This window comes from Aedes albopictus, chromosome 3 (assembly GCF_035046485.1).
Source record: "Aedes albopictus strain Foshan chromosome 3, AalbF5, whole genome shotgun sequence".
Classification (NCBI taxonomy): domain Eukaryota; kingdom Metazoa; phylum Arthropoda; class Insecta; order Diptera; family Culicidae; genus Aedes; species Aedes albopictus.
Genome location: NC_085138.1, coordinates 53728547 through 53746620, shown reverse-complemented (window position 1 = coordinate 53746620; position 18074 = coordinate 53728547). Strand labels below are relative to the sequence as shown.

Below are 18074 nucleotides of genomic sequence, written 5' to 3'. Positions count from 1 at the left end.
ATCCTAGTTCCAGACACCTGAAGCAACCCTCCGCGGAGCTCCGGTGGCTCGTGGAACGTCAGATGACTTACGCACTAGCCTACCTTAATCCTCTCTTGTATAACGGGCTTTTTGACGTCCACCACAGGTAGCTGAGAGGTTCTTGGTGCCATCATAAAACCAAAACAAAAGGTATAAGGTTTTATGCCAGTTTTCAAAACCATTACAAGATTAATTTGTCATCAAAAAAGTTACTAGGGTGCGACAATGCGTAGACCGTCAGCCACCACAGGTTAGGACCGATCACGAGGGGGACGCTCCCTGTAGTGGGTGAGCAGAAAAAGAAGAGAAAGAAGAAAGAGTATCAGGAGGCCGGTGTTAAGCGCGAAAAGGAAGAAACCTTCGTCATCCATATGGATGAGAAAAGGAGCAATGTCAAGCTCACGGATTTAGCAGCCGACATACGCAATATATCGATGAATGAATTGATCCCCGAGCTTAAACGCGGTAGAATCAGCAAGGGTGCCGCCTACAGTTTTTGCTGGAAGAAGTGAGAAATCTTATCACGAAAGTGACTTCAAAGTTCAAACACCTGAACGAGATCACAGATGCGGGAAAGTTCGTCACGGCACTGAGGTTACAGTGTGAGGTGCAGCTGGCCACTGCAATCATTCGGCTAAGCCAGTGGTGCTCACCCTGCGGCCCGCGGCGTACTCTAAGACGAATCGAAATTTTCGAATGATTATTTGAAATAACTCGTTAAATTTATTAAGATATCAAAAAAAAAAGGAATTGCTGATCAATTTTCACAGTGTTGAACACAAATTAAATAATAAATAAACAAAAAGAACAATCCGTTCTGGTAAGATTCGAAATCACAACTCTGAAATATTTCGGCATTTCAGCTAAGTCACGTAAGCTTGGGGAAAAAATTTAAGCAACTCTAAGTGAAATATATGGAGAAACTTAACATCCTGGAGAAAATAAACCTGAAGAAACTCAATGAGAAAGTTGTGGCTAGGAGCATCTCCTAGATAAATGTTTTGGTGCCACTCTAACAGAAATTTCCTTAACAACTTTAGAATAAATTCCTCGAGCAACAAAAAGAGAATTTTCAGGAGTAACTACAAACAAGATTCCAGGACCAACTGCATCAAGACACAAAAGATGCCTAGAACGCCTGAGGAAAATTTAAACAGTAAATTTGAAGCAACTTATTCGCAACTTTAGAAGATAATGTTGAAGAAACTTTCAGAAACAATTGTTAAAAATTTTATTTTTGAAGAAATTTAATGATGCAGTATTTCATCAACTTTAGCAAAGACTTATGGAAAGAATTTACTAAAATCTTCAAGAAACTCCTGGAAAATTTTCGGAAACGTCCGGAAGCTATTCTAGGAGAAATTCTTGGAAACATTTAATGAGGAATTCCTGGAGTAACTTCAGGGCAGTTCCAAAGGCAAATCTAAGAGGAGTTCTTGAAGGTGTTCCAAGAAATTCTTGAAAAACTAAAAGAAACTTCAAGAAATTTCTCGAAAACCTTCTGGAGCAACTCCACAAGAAATTTCAGGAGGAAATCCAGCAAACCTTTTTGGAACGATTCAAAAGAAATTCTTGTAAAAGCTGCTTGACAAGTTCTTGAAGTGGCTTCAAGGCAATTCTAGGGGTAACTTCTAAATTGTTTGTTTGAATTTTAATTTGAAGCTCAAACGTTCTTCTCAACCAAACTAATGAATCTAAGTTGAACTCCACGAAGGGCTAAACATAATAAAGTTTGACTCTTACACAAGTTCTGAACAGTTCAGATTTTAATAAATAGGTATGCTGAATTGTTCTTTCTGTTGTTTTTGTGCATCGATGTTTTATGCGGCCCGCAGGTCGATCCCGAATTGCAAATTTGGCCCGCGGTATCCTTCAGCCTGAGCACCACTGGGCTAAGCAAAGCATATGCCCAGCACTGACACTAACAGTCTTGGTTCAGCTACATGTGGCAGACGCTAACGAATCCTATGGCCGATATGTTTCACTGGGCGTAAATACACGAACCACAGGAGATTTTCTTCAAGTGTCCTGAACTGGGACATAAGTGCTGGGACCGTAAAGATCCTGACAAAAGCAGCCTTTGCAAGTTATGCAGAGATGAAGGTCGTAAGACGCAAGGCTTCACAAACCCTCACAAGTGCTTGATGTGTTCCAGGTAATCCACGAGGCCCCGGGTGCCCGACTTTCAAGAGAGCCTTATCTGATAAACCCTCATATTAGCTAAAGCCCTGGAATCTTATTGAAAACAAAGGAGGACACGTAGGAAGCTGGCAATATGTAAGCGCCATACCTTATGTCCTTCCGAAGGAGCGAGTCGCGAAGTTCCTAGCTTCAAGATTCGGCAGCTGTAATCAAAAGTGTGAACTGCCCTAGCATCTTTTTGAAGCAATATTCAAATATATGTATGGATGCTTCAACATTAGACCAGAGGTGGATCGACCATAGCTTACGCAAGGGAGAAAATGAAACCTGCAAGTAAGCTTTAGATTGGAACCCAGCAGGACATCACTGCAAAAGCAAGCCCGGAAACTCATGGCGATGTAGCTTTCACATAGATTTACCAGAAGTCGATAGCAATTTGACTTGGCTACTAGGTCCAGACGATGATAATGGCAATCGCTCAGGATAAAGATCTATGCGCCACTATAGGTAATAATAAGTGTCAAAATGCAACAAATGATACACGTTCCGTTTTGGTTCTCAGCCGCTTTCTGGAAAATATTCCAATTTTGAAAGAAGGATGAAATGGGCAATGTGCTTATGGCACAAATGTCAAATTTAAATCGCAGAATAACAAATTCGGACACACTCATCAGCGATGTTTCCGTGCACGGGAGTGTTATATTTGACGACGACTGTATAATAAGACATTGAGAATTGATTGTGGCTGGTAACGGTTGGTGGTATATAGCTGCGAATTGAATTCGTAAACTTGAAATCAGTCAAGGGGGAGGGGGTTAAGCAAAGTGTGACAACCTATACAAAAAAATTCAGATGGCTCATGCTCGCATTTATCACCCATCCGAACATGTTCTTTGATTGCCAAAGCATGATTTTAATAATTCAGCATGCAAGCCTCAAAATATTATTACCACTAAACACTGTGATGCCTGTTCGTTCACCTGAGGTGCCAGAGGCCTATCTAGTGAACGCAAAAGACGTATGGACACGGATGCGGCTTGCACTAATATAGCCTATAAGCCTAAATGGATACTGCTCCTGTGCCACTTAGTAGCTGATGATCAGCAGTGCTGCGGGAGCAGTGGCTTCATTCCGACGCAGTCCTGCAAACACACGCCAACAGCAGCGGTGACTTTCCGCATAACGGAATAACTAATTACTGTCAATAGTGCTTAAAGCCGTTCGTTCGGTTGATGCGATGCGGTACTCGAAGACATCGGTGCTTCAGTCGACCGGAAAGGGGGTGAAAATTGGATGAGCGAACGGTGATTCCACACAGACAATGTCCCAATGAACACGACACGCGATAGACGATAAAGACGATGAAGACGATGACGATGATGACGGCGAAGGCCATTCGACGACGGCGCGACAACGGAACATTGGCGGAAACGTGAACGCGATGTCACAATTTGTTGGTGGAGTAGAACCCGGTCGTCATGTTGGCGTGTCGAACAGCTAACACACTCTTGTCGCTGCCGGTGGATGTTCCGGACATTGTCAATCTGCCAGACATGTCAGACGATCCTATGGGAGATACTGCGGAAGGATGTTTCTGCACAGCGAATGTGTGGCCTATATTTGCTGTTTTATGAAGATGACGAAGAGTTTTGTTGTTCTTCTGGTTTTCTAATAACATCGGTAGTGATTTTTGAGGATTATTTTGGTGAAAACTTGTCTAACAAGTTCAGTTTTACTGCATTACATTTAAGCTTGCATAGATTACTGGGTTGGACATGCTTAGTGTGTAATATGACATCGTTGTGAGCGTCAGGTAATTCAGCTCCAGTTAACAAACAAGAGTCATTCAAAAGAAATATCATTTCAATCTCGACAGGCTTCCCGTTCGAGAGCTCTATCAAAAGCCAATTTGTCAAGATTTCGATCCTAATACAAATTGCGTCCTTTCAATGCGTCAAGAACATCAAATCTCTCTTGTTATGTCAAACCCAACATCAACGATTACACGAACATGTCGTTCTTTTCATCCGACATCCATCTGCTTAGAACAAGCTCATGTTTTGTCGAAAAGTCAAAAGAAGCCTGATTGTGTTTCACCGGAATCACGATCCCCACTCGTCACACAATCGTCTCAACATACATACGGCTTCACAACCTGGTTTATCCCACTAAACAATTGCGCATTTCAGCACAACAAAAATGTAAATAAATTTGAATGAAACCCCACAGGGACCCTCCAGAGCTGAATCCGAGCTCTTGTTCGTAAATAAAAGATTATTTTGCTCCCGCCCCGCTTCCAACGTTCCGAATGTGTTCCCGTCTCGAAAACAAAACCCTATACCAAACGACCATCCGACGACGTCCTCAGTCAGTCAGACCGCCAGTCAAGAGGCCCGCTTCCTTTTCCTCAATTTCGGTTGGTTTTCGTCCTTCTTGTTGCCGCCACACGTTGCGCTATTGCTTATTATCATCTTCCAGACCCCCGAATAATGATAATCTGCTGTGTGCTGTGGCCTGTGGGGATTGAGTGGGGTACACCAGAACCAGACGGAAACATATGCTAACGCCACATCCCAACCCCCGCCACGCCAGGACTAGGAACTGATCACTGTTCTGCTGTGCAACCCCATCGTGGGGTAACTCTTCGTGTTTGTGTGTGTGTTTTTTTTTCGGCGCTGCAGAATGAGGTTCCTTGGGAATCGGGTGATTAACTACGTTTTTTTCGCTCTCTGTTTGTCTGTGGATATAGTACGTGTTTGCGTAGCGTAAGTAGAAGTAGCTCATGCAAAGTAGTAGACTCAGGCTGTTTGTTTCAGTGATGTGCTTGGGGGGTTTTCGGGAAAGAAGTTGCAGAAATCAAGAGAAGATATTGGAGTGCCATGCTTCTGAATGAGGTGCAAGAAGACTGGAAACTTCAACAAAAGCATAAAAAGTAAAGGAAATCGGGGAGAAAACCAACATTCCTAGGGGAATTCTTAGAAAAATTGGAGGATGAATTATTAAATGAATCCCCAGAGAAGTTCCTAGAGAAATTCTTTAAGGAATTATCGTTAGAATTCCTGAAGGAATCCCGAGAGAAATTCCTGGTGGAATTCTTAGATAAATTGCTGGAGGTATTCCTACAGGAGTTCTTGGAGGAATTCCTAGAGGTATTCCTTAGAGGAATTCCAGGAGGAATAAGTGGAGAAATTCCTTAAGGAATTCCAGGAACTCCTGTAGGAATTTCTCCTGGAATTTCTCTTGAAATTTCTCCAGGAATTCCTCTAGTAATTTCTCTAGGAATACCTCTAGGAATTTCTCCAGAAAATCCTATAAAAAATTCTCCAGGAATTTCCCTTAGAATTGCTTGAGGAATTCCTTCACTAACTCCCCTAGTAATAATACCAAAAATTCCTCTAGAAACTCCTCCAAGAATTCTTCCAGCAATTTCTTTGGGAATTCTTCTAAGAATTCCTCTAAAAATTCCTCCTTTAATTCCTCAAAGAATTATTATGGGGATTTACTTGGAAATTCCTCCACCAATCGGCACCAACATTTCAAAAGGGCGTAACTGCATTTGCAACCAATGCCTTCTCATAAAGCTGTGGACCGTATCTCATCCCTCCCGAGTATACACTAGCACAAATAGAAAGATAAAATCCTCCTCTTTCGTTTAATGGATGTGAATTGCGTAAGATGAATGATATACTATGCACAGCTCTGTGAGAAGTAATTGGTTGTAAAAGCAGTTACGCCCTTTTGAAAAGTTGATGCCGCAATTTCCACCAGGAATTCCTCTACAAACTCCTCTAGGAATTCTATAAGTATTTTTTTAAAGAATTTCTCCAGGAATTCCTCTGAAAATTCCGTTAGGAATTTGTCTCAGAATTCCATTATGAATTTCTTCTGGAATTCATCTAGGAATCCCTCCAGGAATTCCTCTAGTAATTCCTCCAGTAATTCCTCTAGAAATTCCACCAGGAATTCCTCTAGGAATTCCATCAGGAATTCCTCCAGGAATTCCATCAGGAATCCTTTTAGGAATTCCACCAGAAATTTCTCTGGGAGTTTCTATACGAATTCCACCAGCAATTCCTGTAGGAATTTCACCAAAAATTCCCATAGGGATTTTCTCAGAAATTCCCCTAGGCATTCATCCAGGAATTCCTGTAGGTATTCTACCAGGAATTTCTCTAGGAATTCCACCAGGAACTTCTCTAGAAATTCGTCCAAGAATTCCTCCAGTAATTACTCAAATATTTTTTTCTGACAATTCCTCTAGAAATGCCACTTGGAGTTCCTCTAATAATTACACAAGAAATTCCTCTGGGAATTAATCGGAGAACTCCTTTGGAAATTGCTCCCGAAATTTCTAGAAAAATTCATACAGAAATTCCTCTCGGGATTTCTTTTAGAATTACTCCAATAATTCCTCTAAGAATTTCTCTTGCCATTGCACAAAAAAACCCTCTAGAAGTTCCTCAAAAATTCTTCTAGAAATCCTCCAGGAATTCCTCTGGGAACTTCTCTAGGAATTCCCGGAGGATTTCCTCTGGAGATTTTTTTATGTATTCTTCTATTAATTCCTCGAAAGATTCCTCTGGTTATTACACCAAAAATTCATCAAGAAATTCTTCAGGAAATTTCTCTAAAATTCCTCGGGGAATTCTCCTAGAAATATTTCAGGAATTCTTCACGGAATTCTTTTAGAAATTCTTCCCGTTATTTCACTTGGAATTCCTCTAGGTATTTTTCCAAAAATTCCTCTAGGAGTTATTCCAGGAATTCCTCTAGGAATTCTTCCAGGAATTTCTCTAGGAATTCTTCCAGGAATTCCTCTAGGTATTCTTCCAGGAATTCTTCCAGGAATTCTTCCAGGAATTCTTCCAGGAATTCTTCCAGGAATTCTTCCAGGAATTCTTCCAGGAATTCTTCCAGGAATTCTTCCAGGAATTCTTCCAGGAATTCTTCCAGGAATTCTTCCAGGAATTCTTCCAGGAATTCTTCCAGGAATTCTTCCAGGAATTCTTCCAGGAATTCTTCCAGGAATTCTTCCAGGAATTCTTCCAGGAATTCTTCCAGGAATTCTTCCAGGAATTCTTCCAGGAATTCTTCCAGGAATTCTTCCAGGAATTCTTCCAGGAATTCTTCCAGGAATTCTTCCAGGAATTCTTCCAGGAATTCTTCCAGGAATTCTTCCAGGAATTCTTCCAGGAATTCTTCCAGGAATTCTTCCAGGAATTCTTCCAGGAATTCTTTCAGGAATTCTTCCAGGAATTCTTCCAGGAATTCTTCCAGGAATTCTTCCAGGAATTCTTCCAGGAATTCTTCCAGGAATTCTTCCAGGAATTCTTCTAGGAATTCTTCCAGGAATTCCTCTAGGAATTCCACCAAAAATTCCTCTAGGCATTCTTCCAGGAAATCCTCTAGGAATTCTTCCAGGAATTCCTCTAGGAATTCTTCCAGGAATACCTCTAGGAATTCTTCTAGGAATTCCTCTAGGAATTCTTCCAGGAATTCCTCTCGGAATTCTTCCAGGAGTTCTTCCAGGAATTCTTCCAGGAATTCTTCCAGGAATTCTTCCAGGAATTTTCCAGGATTTTTTCCAGGAATTTTTCCAGGAATTCCTCCAGGAATTCTTCCAGGAATTCTTTCAGGAATTCTTCCAGGAATTCTTCCAGGAATTCTTCCAGGAATTCTTCCAGGAATTCTTCCAGGAATTCTTCCAGGAATTCTTCCAGGAATTCTTCCAGGAATTCATCCAGGAATTCTTCCAGGAATTCTTCCAGGAATTCTTCCAGGAATTCTTCCAGGAATTCTTCCAGGAATTCTTCCAGGAATTCTTCCAGGAATTCTTCCAGGAATTCTTCCAGGAATTCTTCCAGGAATTCTTCCAGGAATTCTTCCAGGAATTCTTCCAGGAATTCTTCCAGGAATTCTTCCAGGAATTCTTCCAGGAATTCTTCCAGGAATTCTTCCAGGAATTCTTCCAGGAATTCTTCCAGGAATTCTTCCAGGAATTCTTCCAGGAATTCTTCCAGGAATTCTTCCAGGAATTCTTCCAGGAATTCTTCCAGGAATTCTTCCAGGAATTCTTCCAGGAATTCTTCCAGGAATTCTTCCAGGAATTCTTCCAGGAATTCTTCCAGGAATTCTTCCAGGAATTCTTCCAGGAATTCTTCCAGTAATTCTTCCAGGAATTCTTCCAGGAATTCTTCCAGGAATTCTTCCAGGAATTCTTCCAGGAATTCTTCCAGGAATTCTTTCAGGAATTCTTCCAGGAATTCTTCCAGGAATTCTTCCAGGAATTCTTCCAGGAATTCTTCCAGGAATTCTTCCAGGAATTCTTCCAGGAATTCTTCCAGTAATTCTTCCAGGAATTCTTCCAGGAATTCTTCCAGGAATTCTTCCAGGAATTCTTCCAGGAATTCTTCCAGGAATTCTTTCAGGAATTCTTCCAGGAATTCTTCCAGGAATTCTTCCAGGAATTCTTCCAGGAATTCTTCCAGGAATTCTTCAGGATTTTTTCCAGGATTTCTTCTAGGAATTTTCCCGGAATTTTTTCCAGGAATTTTTCAAGAGATTCTTCTGGGAATTCTTCTACGAATTCTTCCAAGAATTCCTCTAGGATTTCTTCCAGAAATATTTTCCTCGAGGAATTCTTCCAGTATTTCCAGTAATTCTTCCAGTTTTACCTCTAGGCATTCTTCCAGGAATTTCTCCAGTAATTTTTCCAGGAACTCTTCCAGGAATTTCTCGGGATTTTCTCCGGAAATTCCCCCAGGATTTTCCCTTGTAATTTCAACAGAAATTTCTCCAGGAATTTCTCCAGAAATTTCTCTAGAAATTTCTCTAGGAATTTCTTCAGAAATTCCTCCAGGAAATCCTCTACGAATTTCTCCCGTAATCTCTGGAAGTCCTCTGTATTTCTGTAATAATTATTTCTGTAATAATTTCTTTAGGAATTCCACTATGAGTACGTCTATTAATCACACCAGCAATTCCTCTAGGAACTTCTCCAGGAATTTCTCGAGAAATTCCTCTGGAATTTCACTAGGAATTCTCCAAGGAACTTTTCCTGGAATTTCTCCAAGAATTCCTCTAAAGATTCCTCCAGCAATTACTCCATGATCTCTTTCAGGACTTCCTCCATGAATCCCTCTAGAAATCCCTCCAGGATTTCTCCTCTACGAATTTCTTCAGGAAATCCTCTAAGAATTCTTTCAGGAATACATCTGAGGATTTCTTTAGAAGTTCATCCACTAATTCCTCTAAAAATTCCTCTACTAAATCCAACAGGAATTTCTCTATGAATTCCACAAAGAATTTCTCCAGGAATTTCACCAGAAATTCCTCTAAGAATTCCACAAAAAAATCTTCGAGGAATTCAACTAGGAGTTTTTCTAAAAATTCCTCTTTTCAAGAATTTCACGAGGAATTTCTTTGTGATTTTCACAAGGAATTTATTTTGCAGTTTAACCGTAAATTCTAGCAAACTTCAACAGTATATTGCCTCGAGAACTTTCCCAGAAGCTCTTTCAGGGGTTCTCCAGAAGTTCCGTTTGAAATTATTTCAACTCTTCCAGTAATTCCAGTTACAAGTTTTTCTGGGAAGTTTCCACAAGTTTCTCCGAGAATCCATTTGGAAGATCCTCTTGATTTTTTTTTTCATCCAGTGCCTCAAAAAAATCTTCAAGAGATATTCTTACCATCCAGGAAATTGTAGCGCAAGTTTCTTAAGAAATTAATTTGAAATTTCATGCAGAAATTTTCTCAGGAAAGCTTTAAAAGTTCATTTGAAAATTCTTTCAAAAGTTTTCCGCAAGTTCCTGCGGGAACTTGAGTGCAAGATCCTCAAGAAATTCTTTTGCGAAAAGATTTTTGTGGATTTTATTTTAAAAACTCCTGCTGGTGAATCCCTGGAATTTTCGCCAAAAATAATTTCGAAAATTATTTCCTCTAAGTGTGTGTAGCAGTTCTTCCAGAAGATCTTTCAGGAATTATTGCAAAAATTCCGAAGTACTTCCAGAAATTTTTCCAGAAGTATCACTAGGAATTCTACCACAAATAACACCAGACACACCTCTATGAGTTCTTTCAGAAGTTCCCGTAGAAAATTATTCATAAGTTCCTCCAGGAATTATTCTAGATATTTCTCTAGAAATACTTTCTGTAGTGTCTTCAGATTTTTTTTTTTTCAAAAAATGCCCCAAGAATTTTTCCAACTCGTAAACTAGTAATTCTTTTGGAAGTTCCTGCAGAGTTTTTCCTGGATGCTCTAGTAATTTTTCCAACGGTTGCCGAAGGAATTCTTTCAGAAATTCCTCCAGAAATTCTTTCTACAGTTCCTCAAAGCATTCTAGCAAATGTTCTACCAGGAGATCTTTCAGAAGTTTTTCACTGAGTTCCTTCAGTGATCCTTCAAGAATTCTTTCAAAAGTTAATCAACGAACACTTCTAAAAGAACCTCCAGGATTTTCATCAGCATTATCTCCAGGGTTTTTATTTTTCTAAAAATACCTCTAGGAATTCTTCCGGAAAATCCTCTGAGAATTACATCTGAATTTCTTTCAGGAATTCTGCTAGAAGTCACTCCAGGAATTCTTCCAAAGTTCCTCCATGAATTCGTCCAGAAGTTCCTCCAGGAGTACTTTCAGAAGTTCTCCCATAAATTCTTCCAAAAGTTCCTTCAGGATTTATTTCAGAGGTTACTCTAGGAATTCTTTCAGAAGTACCTCAAAGATAGTTTTTCCGGAAGTTCCTCCAGAAATTCTTGCGAAACTTAAACTAGGAGTTCTTTTGATTTTTTTTGTAAGTTCCAACAAACATTCTTCCACAAGTTTCTCCAGGAGTTCATCTATTATTTAGTAAGTTTCACCATAACTTTTTTTTTAAGTTTCTCCAGCAATTCTTTCACAAGTTTTGAATGAATTTCTAAATTAAAACCAAGAATATTCCTAGAAAGAATTCCAGAAAATCTGCCAAAATATATTTAGGTATTCTTTAAGGCGGATGTATATTTCACGATTTGTTTCGAGGGATTTCATTAGGTCCCCTTGATGTTTTACTAACAGTAAACAAAATATTATCCTCAGTTTACTTGAATTGTCATCTGAAAACATTAGCTCTTCACCTAATTCCCCGATCTCTTTTTTGTTTTTATTTATTTTCTTGCAATCTTCAATTTTTTTCTTTGTAATCTAACCAGAATCATAAATCATTTGTTAACCCTAAAAGGGATACCTTAATGGCCACAGTTTCGTCACCTCGCTGAGTGTGTTCCATCAAAGACGAGCTCTGAAAGGCGCCTGGGGTCCAATGGACCCCAGTTATCCCTTTTAGGGTTAAGGATGCTATGTACAAGACTTTGAGATGACTCGGCTGGGATTTTTGATAAAAACAGGGATTTTTCGGCTTTCGGTCACGGAAATAAGCGTTGATAATTTTGTATCATTGCCAACATTTCGATACTTGGGTTTGGATCTTCATCAGGGCTTGTTAATAAACGATTATCACAAGTTGATTAAGATCGATCCCTGAGAATGATCACAACCCAAGTATCGAAACGTTGTGATTAATTTAAAATTAGCAACGATTTTTCCGCGACTGAAAGTCAAAAACTTCCATAACTATGTAAAAGTTTCTACAACATTTTTCTCAGTTTTATCAGTGACAGCCTTGGAACTGATTGTGATTGTTTCAGATTTTATTTGGAGTGTATTAAGATGCAAATAGGATCTTTTATATATGAATTTAATAAAACATTACTTCAAAAGTCGAGCTTCGTCTTGTAAAGGATGACTGAGAAATAATCTGCTCCATCTCACTCACATACACCACTGACTTTCAAGCTTCAAGCAGCAAGGCAGCAAACCACTTCCCATCCCGAAAAAAAATCAAGTTTCCTCCAATCCTCCACCCATCTTTGTTCACAACTCTCGTGAGAGCAAATTAAACTGAACGACGTCGGCAGGCATTTTCATTATGCTTTACTATTATACATCGCCCTCCGGCCTACCCTTCGTTGGAGAGCGAGAAGTGAGCGATGGTTAATCGCCTCAGGGATTTCCAGGGTTTTTTGATCTTCTGCTTGAGCTCCGTCCGAAATATTATATCTAATTTCCGTTTCCAGGAATGTGAGCTTAAGCTATACCCGGGTTTGTTCCGATAATAGAGTCAATTTAACTGATTTGGAAAATTCAAGGTTTTTTTTTTCTCAGTAGACGATACTTACCGGTTCATTCAGCAGCCGCAGCTTTTTTTTTCTTTTATTCTCCTGCAATCCGAAGTGGTGAAATTGAATCCAAACTAATACCCCGGTGCTTACATTGGCTCATAAATCGTGCGGCAGCAGCGACCAAGCAAGCGCACATATGCTGATTCTCTTTTGCGATTGCGGAATGGTTTATTGCATTGGATGCCACCTCCCCACAGCACAGTGACGCTGCTGCTGTGGTATGCGGTAGATCGCTGTGTAGCACTGCACAGGTTTCAGTGAGTTTTTCTGTTGCTTCTGGAAACGGAAGAGAGATAAAAGCGTACAAGAAGTAGTTAGTACTTGGTTAAAGGATTTCACCCGAGGGATTCAATTATGGAGTGGGCATGGGAAATTGGTGTTTCTGGTTTCGGAGGCTTTAAAGGGTTTAAATAAATTGTTTCAACAGCAGTTTGAAGATAACCGATAACAGTAGACAACTTTGTTGATGATTTTGATAAGAAACACTCATTCATAATAATTGCAATGTAATTTCCAATTTAGAACTGGTCCTCAACTTCCATTTCCTCGACGGAAATAAAAATAGAAATGTTCGTCGAAGTGCTGCTTCCATCTTTCAATCATCTTACGGTAGTACCAGTGTTGTTATCGGAAATTGTACGAGAGCTCTTTCAGGAAAACATCTATGGCTATCTTCAGAAATGCAAATATTCCTTCAGAATTTTCTCCAAAAACTTTAAAAACTCTTCCACAGTCTTCTTCAGAAATTTTTGCAAATATTCCTTCAATAATTCATCCAGGGATTTTTTTAAAACATTCCTGGAAATTGCTTCAAAAAAACCTCTATAAATTTGTCTAAGGATTTCAAGTTGTATGGGTTTCTTCCAAAATTCATTTATGGTTTCAGAAATTACTCAATCATGGTTTCTTTCAGAGAGTCTCCCCCTCCAGGAAATACTTTAGAAATTTTTCTTGGAACTTGTTTGAAAAAATCATCGGAAATTTCCCCCAATGAATCATATAGACTTTTTCTTAGAATTCGTATTAAGAATTCATCGGAAATTTCTCCAACAATTCGTTTAGATTCCTTTAAAATTTCCCTCAAAAATCAATCATTTCCTCCAAGAATAGCTTCAATAACTGCTCTATGAGTTCATCAATAAGTTTATTGTAATATATTTCTTAGGAATTTTTACAGCAGTTCCTTGAGAAGATTTTACTAGGATATGCAGGTATGCATTTCTCCATATACATTTATCCAGGAATTTCTACAGGAATTCTTTTTTTTCCAGAAATTCATCCAGAGATTTCTCCAGGAAACGATCAGGAAATTCTGAAAGAGTTTTATTACAGGATCTCTCGTGGTATTTTCCTCTAAATTCCAAAATTGTTTTTTTTAGAAAATATTTCAACAGTTTCTCGAGACGAGAAGTTTTCCAGATATTTTTTAATTAAGCTCTTAAGCAATTCATTCGTGAGTGAACATCCCTGGATTTTTTCGGATATTTCACCAGAGATTGATTCAAAAGTACTGCCTAAGATGTCTACAAGGATTTCACTGAAGATTTCTTCAGAAATTTCTTCAAAGATTCTTTCAAAAATTCCTGCTGGTATTCCTTCTGTTTTATTTTGGGTGATATTTTCAGAATATGATGGATTTCTGCAAAAGTTCTTTCATGAAGTTTTCCTGAAATTCTTTGAAAAATTTCTTTATAAATCGTACAGGGTTTGCTTTGGAAATTCTTTCCAGGGCTTTTCCTTCAGTGATTCTTGCCGAAATTCCCACAATTACTTTTTTCAGAAATTTCTCCTGTGGTTCCATCAGATCTTTCGTTCTAGATTTTCCTCCAGGGATTTTTCTTAAGTTCTTGCAGAAATTGTACAAAAATTGCTGAAGAATTCTTAGAAGATCAAGTTATAACATAAATCGATCTCACCAAATAGTGATACAAAACGAAACAGCCAAGGGCTGAAAGTCTCGTTAATAAGGACTATAATAATAATAAATTCTTAGAAGAACCCCTGAAGATATTTCTCAATAATCACTGGAAGATTGTCTCAAGAAAACCCGTTGAAAAGACTACCGAAGATTTTATGAAGGAATCCTTGGAAATCAACTGCTGGGTATTTGTCTACAAACATCCCTAAACAACAACCTGGATAAATTTCTGAAGGAAATCCTGCAGAAGCAAGAAAAAAGTCCTAGAAGAACTCTTTGGAGATCCACTAAAAAAATTGATGATTGTTTGAAATAATTCCTGGAGGAACTGAAGATCCCTCTGCAGCACTCATAAAAAAAAACTCTTGAAAAGTTCCGTGTTGTTCCTGGTGTTGTTTCAGCAGTAATTGTTGGAAAAATCTTTGGAAAAAAAATCCGATCGAATTCCTGAAGGAAGTTCTGAATAAATACAAAGCAATGCAGGAAGGAATACCCGAAAGAACTTCCAAAAGAATCCTATGTGAATTTTCTAGAGAAATTTCCATAGGTATACCTTCTTCATATTGCAGGGGTTTTCAGCCTTTTGACACGCGGAGCACTTTATCTCGAAAAATTGTTTTGTGGAGCACCCATAACAGCATCAAAGCATACATCATGGCATACTTAGTTTTTTATTTAATTTCCTTTGCAATGACAACATTTTTGGCAGATGCATGCAAACTACCCTATCTCCAGGCTTTTCCTCAAAGCTTTCTTACAAACTTATTTCAAGATTTCTTATGACTTACTCAGACCAAAAATTGTAATATATTCATTATATTATAGGTAGATTACTTGCCGTGTACTCAGCTGATTGAATTCTTAAATTTGTAGTACAATTCCTTAAAAATATGACTGCACTGCTCCGACAGATTACCGAAAAGATGTGTGATAAATTATTTCCAATGCTGTCATGGTAACATCACAGCTAGTTAGACAAGGTTCCAGAATTCAGCGCCCATTCACTGGTACATTGCAATGGATGAATTTCTGAAGGAATCTCGGAAATAACCTGAAGGAACTGCTGGAACAACTTTTGAAGAAATCCCTGCTGAAATATCTGAAGTAAATCTAGAAATATTAAAGAAGTCTCTAAAGATATTTCCAAAAGAATCGCCAATTAAATTTCAGAGGTAATTTTAAAAATCTGATAAAAATTCAAAACTGAATGAATTTCTAAAAAAACACAAGAATATTTCAAAAATCTGAAGATGGATATTCTGGAGAAATTCTAGGAAATACCTGAAGAAATACCTGAAATCCTAACTTAACAAAACTTCTTGAGATATTGTTGGAAAAAATCCTGGAGAAATCCCCTAATAAAAATCATAAACAATTTTTTAAAAGAATTTCTAGAAAAGAGAAATTTCTAGAGGGAAGCTTTTGGAAATTCTGAAGGAACTTCTAATAAAATACATTGAGGAATACCCATCGCCAGCAGAATTTCTGATGAAATGTCTGTGTAAATTTCTACAGGAATGTCTTCTAGCCTTTCCGCAAGAATCCCTACAAGAATATCTGAAAGAATATGTGGAAAAAAAACTGAAAGATTGCTTGGAGGATATTATTAGATTTTTTCAAGAAATCCTTGAAGCCATTGCTAGAAGAGAATAACTAGAGGAATGTGAAGAAATCTTGGGAATTTCCTTAATAATCTATTGTAGAGTTTCTGAGCCAATCCTTGGAGAAAAATCTTTAGAAAGTTTCTTGGAAAAATGTGAACGAGTTCTGAACTTCTGATTCGTAATGTTTCCGTGAATCATTTTCTAAAATATGAATCCATGGAGTATTTTTAAGAAAAAAGATGAATACTTTGAAAAATTTTGAAGAAAAATCTAAAGAAATCCGTAAATTAATGTTTTGGAAGGAATTCTTGAAGTATTTTATAAAGGTATCAATGCAACACTTTGAAAGCTATCTGTGCAAGACTTTCCTAAAGAATTATTGGAGAAAATTTTTAAGGATATTCTAAAGTCTTAAAGAAACCCTAGAAGATTATGTGAAAAAAATCTGACTGGGTTTTTCTAGGATTTCCCGTATGATTTTTTTTTAAATTAATCTACGAATAATTTGCAAAGGAATTCCTGCAGGATTTTTTTCAAGAATCTCAAAAAAAAAATTTCAGGAACTCTTGAAAGATTTTTTAAATGAATCCTAGGATGCATTTCAGCAAGATCCTATGAAAGAATTATCGAAAAATCTGTGGAAGTTTTTTCAACGTCATTCTTCGACAAATTTGTAAGGAAATCTCTGAAAGAAAAACCAGAGTTGTTTCTGAAGAAATTATTAGTCGAATTTTCAATAAAGCCATAGGAGATTTTCTGAAAGAATCCCTCGAAAAATTTGCGTAAGAACCCCTGGTAGTTTCTATCCCTGCAGAAAATTTCCGAATGAACCTCACATTTTTTTAATAAAAAGTACTTGGAGGAATTCCTTAAAAAATCCCAGGAAGATTTTCTTGCAGGTATTCAGATTTCAAGAAAAAAAATTCTGAAGCATTTTCTAAAGCAAACCTCGGAGAAAGTTTTTGAATGATTCCTTGGAAGATTGTTTGAGTGAATGCTTAAATTAATTTCCGAAGGATCAATCTATAAAACTCCCAGAAGAAAATAGGACAAAGATCCGAAGGGCATTTTCAAAGAAATCCCTGGAGGAATTTCTGCTCAAATTTATGGGTATTTTTTTGGAAATGAAGGAATTTAAGAAGTATTGCATGCTTTGAAAGATTTTTTTGTTTAATTTGTAGAATAGGACGAATTTCTAAACAAATCCCTGAAAAAACTTGCCAAATGAACCCATGGAAGTTTTTTTGGAAGATTATTTGGAATATTCAGCCGAATACTTTGGAAAAGTCTGAAAAATTGCTTTTAGAATGATTTGTTAGAAGAATTTTTTAAGAAATTGTTGGTAAGTTTTTTAAATCTCCTATAGATTTCCCAAACAAATGCCTAGAGAAATTTCTGAAGTAATTCCTGGGCGAATTTCTCAAACAATCTCTGGAATAATTTGTGAAAAATCATTGAAGAATTGGTAAACATTTTTTTAAGACACGAACACGTCTGGCAATTCACGCAAGATTTCATGAAAGACTTCTTTGTGATACTTCTGGAGGAACACATGGAAGATTTTCTGAAATAATCTGTTACATGGTGATTTGATTTGAAAAGTTTTCCTCGAAGACCGCCGTAATAAAAGGCAACAAAAGGCGACCTAGAAAATAGCGATACAAACCTACACTACTCGTACAGAAACATCGTTCGGCAAATACAGCACAACCAGTAACCACGCTCTATCACGATGGCAGGGATGCCAGATGATTTTTTGAAAAATCTGTAACATTATTTAAAAAAATCGGTATCCCATACAAAATTTGGGTGAAAAATCGGTATCTCATACAGAAATAAAATATCCCTTCTTGCTCAAGAATCTGTATTTCATATAAAACGAAATCTGTACAGATGCTCAAAAATCTGTATTATACAGATAAACCCGTATATATGGCATCCCTGCTAATAAGTGCTTGTCACGAATCTCTAAATTTCCGAAGGAACCCCCTGAGAAAATTCAGAAGGGATCCCTGGAGGAAATTCCGAAGCAATTCGAACAGGAAAATTTTTGAAGCAATTCGTAAAGGAATTTCAGGAAAAATCCTCAGAGACATTTTCAAAACACATCCCTGAACACATTTCTGAACTTTTTGATTTTTTTTTTGCCATTTATGCAAATAATGTTATTGTG

The 18074-nt window shown here is 37.8% G+C and overlaps 1 protein-coding gene across 1 annotated transcript in view; it reads right to left on the bottom strand.

The window, feature by feature from the left end:
• Window positions 1-18074, bottom strand: part of LOC109411327 (dipeptidase 1) — a 911905-nt gene that overhangs the window by 237516 nt on the left and 656315 nt on the right. The window contains exon 4 of the mRNA XM_029870619.2: window positions 12377-12655. The gene's annotated coding sequence lies outside the window, so the exon portion shown is untranslated. The remainder of the gene's footprint in view (window positions 1-12376; window positions 12656-18074) is intronic.